This window comes from Nomascus leucogenys, chromosome X, assembly GCF_006542625.1.
Source record: "Nomascus leucogenys isolate Asia chromosome X, Asia_NLE_v1, whole genome shotgun sequence".
Taxonomy (NCBI): Eukaryota; Metazoa; Chordata; class Mammalia; order Primates; family Hylobatidae; genus Nomascus; species Nomascus leucogenys.
The window spans coordinates 10,184,286-10,190,781 of record NC_044406.1 but is presented as its reverse complement, the minus strand read 5'-3'; the positions used below and the strand labels follow the sequence as shown (position 1 = coordinate 10,190,781).

The 6,496-nt window shown below is 48.1% G+C and overlaps 1 pseudogene; it reads left to right on the top strand.

The window, feature by feature from the left end:
* Nucleotides 1-347: 347 nt before the first annotated feature.
* Nucleotides 348-2,933, top strand: LOC100585570 (annotated as a pseudogene).
* Nucleotides 2,934-6,496: the final 3,563 nt, after the last annotated feature.

Here is a 6,496-nt window from a genome sequence, read left to right as displayed (position 1 = left end):
TATTCATTTATCCTGGGTCGATGTCAAGATTTCAAAAACAAAAGCAACATACTTTCATTGATTGTAGCAAAGCAGAAACATAATTACATATCAGATTAAAGCTCAAACCATGAAAAATGATCTAATGTTTTCCTTTCACATTTATTAGGAAAACAATCAAAAGCCTTTTCTAATATTAAAGTTATTTTTTGAAGTCTTACTCAAAGGAATCCTAGATTAATCATAGATTTAAAAGTCCGCCCGTTCGTGCCTGGGGTTGAGGTCCTCCCTCGCCTAGGCAGAGGTGGGAGCTTATTGGGGCTGCTGCGGCCCTGCTTCCTCCTCCCCATTTCTACGCTCCTGGGACCATGTCTGCACTGGTGGGTGCTAGAGCCAGGAGAGACTTTTGAGATAATGTACAGTCTCCTCATTTTACGTATGAAGAAACTGGGGCTTAGGGAAGAAAATGAAGTTGTCCAGGTCACTCAACTAGTGGTAATGCCGGGACCAAGGTGAAGATGCCTGGAGGTGTCAGGGCTGTGGAGACCACATTGCTCCAAGCCAATGATGATACAGGACTGTCAATGAAGCCTGGCACAGCTGTTGCTTCCGGTGTTCGGAATCCCAGGATTCCCTTACCGGGTGGTACTATGAGAAGGATGGGAAGCTCTACTGCCACAGGACCACTAGGAGACATTTGGGGAGTTCTGTCATGGGTGCTCCCTGCTGATGACAGGGCCCATTATAGTGGCTGGAGATGTTACAGTAGGTGGTTACTCAGACATGTGCAGGGCAGGAGAGGGCTCCTCCACACCAGGAATGTCAGGCAACCATTAGGTGATGGTCGGGCAGTTGTTAACCGTCTCTCTAAAATAATAATTGGTTGCAGCTCGTACCAGGGAAAGGCAGTCTCCCAACACATTAAAAAAAAACTCTGAAACTGGTGATCAGCAGCTCTCTGATAAGATCTCAGGACTTGGGTGAGTGGGCTCAAGCATGTGCACTAAGAGGCAAAATCGTGGACTTTAACTGGTCTATGACCTTCCTCTAGGAATGCTCGACTGGTAAGGGGAAAAGCACCTCAAGTGAGCATGTGCACAACTTCAGTAAACACACGTGCATGCAGCCCCTCCCAAGTGTTAGCAGCCCACTGCACATGTGGACAGCCCACCCCAAGGGAAGAATCAGGGGAGACAAGATGCAGACCCCAGAAGAATGCCAACATGTAAAACCCCAAGTCAAAGGTCAAACTGCACCCTTGATCTCTGAAGTCTCCTGCTTGGCCCTCTTCCAAGTGTGCTTTACTTCCTTTCATTCCTGCTGTAAAGCTTTTTAATAAACTTTCATTCCTGCTCTGAAACTTGCCTTGGTCTCTCACTCCCTCTTATGCCCCTCGGTCGAATTATTTCTTCTGAGGAGGAAGAATTGAGGTTGCTTCAGACCCATGCAGATTTGCTGCTGCTAATAGGGAGTTCAAGTACCACTCAGAATGCTTTGCCTCTATGAGCTATAAGGTGACCATTGAGGATGGGGATGCATATGCCGTGATGCTGCGTGTCACCCTATACTGTGGAAAGTGCCACAGTGAGGTGGTGCTGGCACCCATATTTGAGATACTCTCCAGAGTCCATTCAGGACCAGCTGCCCTACTCTGTCATGCTCATGTCCATGCTGGCCACCACAGAGGCCAGGCGGAGCTTCTCTGTGTCCGTGGAGAATGCCTGCTCCAACTATGTTACCACCGTGCAAGTAAAAGACGTCAACCAGATGCACATCAGTCCCAACAGCCGCAGTGCCATCCACCCCAGGGACCGCATCCTGGAGATCAGTGGAACCCCCATCCACACACTCCAAGTAGAGGAGTTGGAGGATGCAATTAGCCAGATGAGCTAGACACTTCTGCTGTTGATTGAACATGACCCCGTCTCCCGGTGCCCAGCCCAGCTGCGGCTGGATGCCTGGCTCTCTCCCCACACACAGAATGCTGGACACCCTCACGCCCTCAGCACCCTGGACACCAAGGATAATCTGGAGGGGACACTGAGAAGATGCTCCCTAAGACTCAGTAACAGCATCTCCAAGTCCCCTAGCCCTAGCTCTCCAAAGGAGCCCCTGCTGCTCAGCCATGACGTCAGCTGCTGGGAATCCCTTTGTTGTTCCAGCACTCATTCAAAGCAGATCTTCCGGTCCTGTGACCTGATCCCCGGGGAGGTCCTGGGGAAGGGCTTCTTTGGGCAGGCTATCAAAGTGACACACAAAGCCACAGGCAAAGTGATGGTCATGAAGGAATTAATGCGATGTGATGAGGAGAACCAGAAGACTTTTCTGACTGAAGTGAAAGTGACGTGAAGCCTGGACCACCCCAATGTGCTCAAGTTCATTGGCGTGCTGTACAAGGACAAGAAGCTGAGCTTGCTGAGAGGACATTGAGGGGGGCATCCTGAAGGACCTTCTGCAAAGTGTGGACCCATTCCCCTGGCAGCAGGAAGTCAGCTTGGCCAAAGGCATCACCTCCAGAATGGCCACCACCAAGAAAAGTACCTTGCACAAGAACAACTTCAAGAAGTGCTACATGGTGGTGGGAAACCTCTACTGGATGACACCTGAGATGCTGAATGGAAAGAGCTATGATGAAATGTGGATGTATTCTCTTTTGGGATCATTCTCTGTGAGACCATTGGGCAGGTGTATGCAGATCCTGATTTCCTTCCCCAAACACTGGACTTTGGCCTCAGCATGATGCTTTTCTGGGAGAAGTTTGTCCCCACAGACTGCCCTCCAACCTTCTTCCCCCCGGCCATGATCTACTGCAGAATGGAGCCTGAGAGCCATTCTCGAAACTGGAGGACTCTCTGTACCTGGGGCAGCTAGGCATCCCGCCGCCTGTAGGGCTGGAGGAGTTGGACCACACTGTGAGCATGCAGTACGGCCCGATCCAAGACTCACCCCACTAGCCCTGGCCCAGCCCCCTGCAGGGGGGTGTTCCACAGCCAGCATTGCTCCTCTGTACCCCATCCCTGATGTGAGCAGGGTTTTTCCGGCTTCCTGTGGATTGGCAGCTTGTTTAGAAGCAGAACAAGCCGGCAGGGTAGGGTGGCTCACGCCTGTAATCCCAGCACTTTGGGAGGCCGAGGCAGGCGGATCACCTGAGTTCAGGTGTTGGAGACCACCCTGACCAATATGGAGAAACCCCATCTCTACTAAAAATACAAAAAGTTAGCCGGGTGTGGTGGCACATGCCTGTAATCCCAGCTACTCAGGAGGCTGAAGCAGCAGAATTGCTTGAACCTGGGAGGTGGAGGTTGTGGTGAGCCGAGATCACGCCATTGTACTCCAGTCTGGGCAACAAGAGCAAAACTCCGTCTCAAAACGCAAACAAAAAAGAAGCAGAACAAGCCATCTCTTCTATCTCCCCAGGAGACGAGTGGATGCAGTGCCAGGAAAATGTATCTCCACAGGTTTGAGGGCCTGGTTACTGTCTGCAAATCCAGCATTCACCTGAAAGCTGTGAAGCAGACAAAAAAAAAAAAGCCTGGCCTTTGGGCCAGGAGGAAATCTGTTATTCAGATCCACCCAGGAGCCTCCAGGTCACGCTGATTAGTGTAATCTCTTACACTAATCAGCGTGACCTGGACTTGCTAGGCAGGATCCCAGCGTGAACCTGCCTGTGAACTCTGAAGTCTATAGTCCAGCTGGGTGCAGGAGGGCAAGTGGGAGTGTGCACGAAGGAAAGACTGGTGGCCAGAAGGCACTCAAAGGATGTGAAAAGACAGTGGTGCTCCCCACTTCCACTCCGAGTCCTGCCCTTCCTGGAGCAGAGGTCGAGGGAGTAGGTTTTGAAGAGTCTTGGTGTGTGGCACAACTCTAGCCAGCCCAGGAACAACATCAATGTGAGGGGAAGCTTCCACCTCATGTTTTCAAACCTAATTACCCGAGACTGGCTGAGAACTTATGGGAAACAACCTGTCTGTTTGCAACAGTCACCTTCAAGCAGAGGAAGAAGCTGGGGGACTAGAAAGAAAGAGGCCCTGCCCTATAGAAAGCCCAGATCCTGGCTTTTGTTACTCATACCCTGGTGGACTCCTCAGTCAGAAGCCTAAGACATTTTGCCTAGAGCTAGATGGGTTCTAGAGGACAGTGTGGCTTGTCACAGGCCTAGGGGCTCAGACAGGGGAGTGGGAGTGTCAGCAATCTCTTGGCCTTGGCCTTGTGGCAGCCACTATTCACCCTTCAACATGCCTGGTTTAGGCAGCAGCTTGGGCTAGGAAGAAGTGCTGGCAGAGTCCCAAAGCTGAGATGCTGAGAGATACACCTCCCCAAGCTGGGCCAGCTGACTTCTACCTCCCTCATTGGCTGTCCCACCTCACTAGTTCCTGGCTGCAGCTGCCTGAGCCACAGCTGCAGGTACTGGAAAGCCCTGAGATGACCCTCCACCTAGGCTCCCAGAGCTCCAGGGACTCTTTGGCTCAACTAGATTTGCATCCTCCTAACTGTGAGCTTGCGCCATATTTAACAAATTGAGAATAGGTTTGGGGTATTAATGCAATGTGTGGCCGTTGTATTGGAGTGGTGTGTGTGTGTGGGGGGGAGTGATCCAGGAAAGTTGTTGTTGTTAATATTATCTTGTCATTACATCTATTGAGTGGTATGTAAAATATCGTACATAGACCTGATGAGCTGTGGGATCAAATGTCATCTCTGGCCAGAGTTTCCTTGCTATACAGACTATACTTACATGTGAAGTTTGCAAGCTTGCTGTAGGGTTGAGCCTGGACTCCCAGCAGCAGCTCAGTTCAGTATTGTGTGGTTGGTTGTGCCTCAGCTGTCCCCAGTAAGTGTGGGAGTGGTGGACCTGAACTGGGCCATTTATCAGACTCAGTAAATTAAGCAGTTAGTATAACAAGCAATTTTTTAAAATCCAAAATTTTTTAAACTAGGGGAACAGTTTGCATGCATTCGTGCATTGCAGTGAGGTTGAGATATACACGTCAACTTTTGAAAACGAGCCAAGAGATTATAAATCAGCATATGAGACTCTTTCTATTCATCTTATTTAAAGTACTGACTTTGTATCATTTACACATTTAGAAATTGTATTTTGCTGTGCAGAAAGGGACAAAATGTGGGGGCAAGTATTAAATTAGGCAATATGCCAGGAAGAACAATCAGTTATTTGTTAGGTACCTATTAATGATTTGTCCAAGCGAAAACTGGTTTCTGAGACTGTTATCTGTAATAAAATACATTTCCCAGCGAGGCAGTGAGGGAGATGATCATAGGTGAATCTTTGCCAATCCTGTGTCTGTTCATTGTCTTGCATCTATTATACACTGGGAGGTCTTGAGGACCAAACATGGAATGTATGACTTTTAAAATATGTCTGGCCAGGTGCAGTGGCACATGCCTGTAATTCTAGCACTTTGGGAGGCTGAGGCGGGCAGATCACCTGAGGTCAGGAGTTTGAGACCAGCCTGGCCCACATGGTGAAACCCCATCTCTACTGAAAATACAAAAATTAGCTGGGCGTGGTGGTGGATGCCTGTAATCCCAGCTACTCGGAAGGCTGAGGAAGGAGAATCACTTGAAACTGGGAGGCAGAGGTTGCAGTGAGCTGAGATTGTGCCACTGCACTCCAGCCTGGGTGACAGAGTGAGACTCTGTCTCAATGAATAAATGCATAAAAATTCAATATGTCTTGTGATATTTTAAAATATCAAAATCATCCCATTTAAAAATCAAGCATGATTTTTCAAGGAAATTAATTTTGCTACTTTTCCATTCATGGCACAGGGAGTTGTTTTTGAGAAGTGTTTGTTCTTCAACTTGCCCCTTGAAAGTAAATTTATTTTCTTTCCCTGGTCTATAGGGCAACACCAATCATAAGACAATTCCTCTTTTATTGCTCTCTTAACGTTCTCCAGCTCACAGGAAACTTCCTCTTCAGGCTTTTATCACTGTACCTTCTAAGTGTCAATTAGTGAGTTCTATCCGTTATTCCATTAATATCCTTTAAAAGTCTATTATATGAAAATCCTTGTGCAACTTGTTATTTGAGAAGCAAAGGCAAAAAAAAAGTTGCTTAGTATATATAGTATGACAAAATAGACACACACGAAAATGTAAATAACAAATCTATAATATGAAATATAGCAATATGAGAAGAGAAGGATAATGCAGGCAGATCATACTTGATTGCTGGGCACATAGGGTCTCCAGACACCAAAGGGGTGCAGACAACAAGGTGCACATGGACGGAGTAATTTGTGTGGATTCACAGAGAGGGAAAGACCGCAACAGGCCATGGGACAGCATTTGGGTGGGCAGAGGGAAGAAGATCAGCACTCACTAAGAAAGCTTGGTGGTGAAGAAGTCCCCCATTTAGGAGTCAATCACAAGGTGAATGTGGCTGGCATCAAAAACTAAAGGAGAGGACTAGCAAGCCTGGAAAACTGAAGTTGGATTCAGCCCATAGAAGGTCTTGCATGTGAGAATAAGGAAGAATTTGGAGTTTACCTTC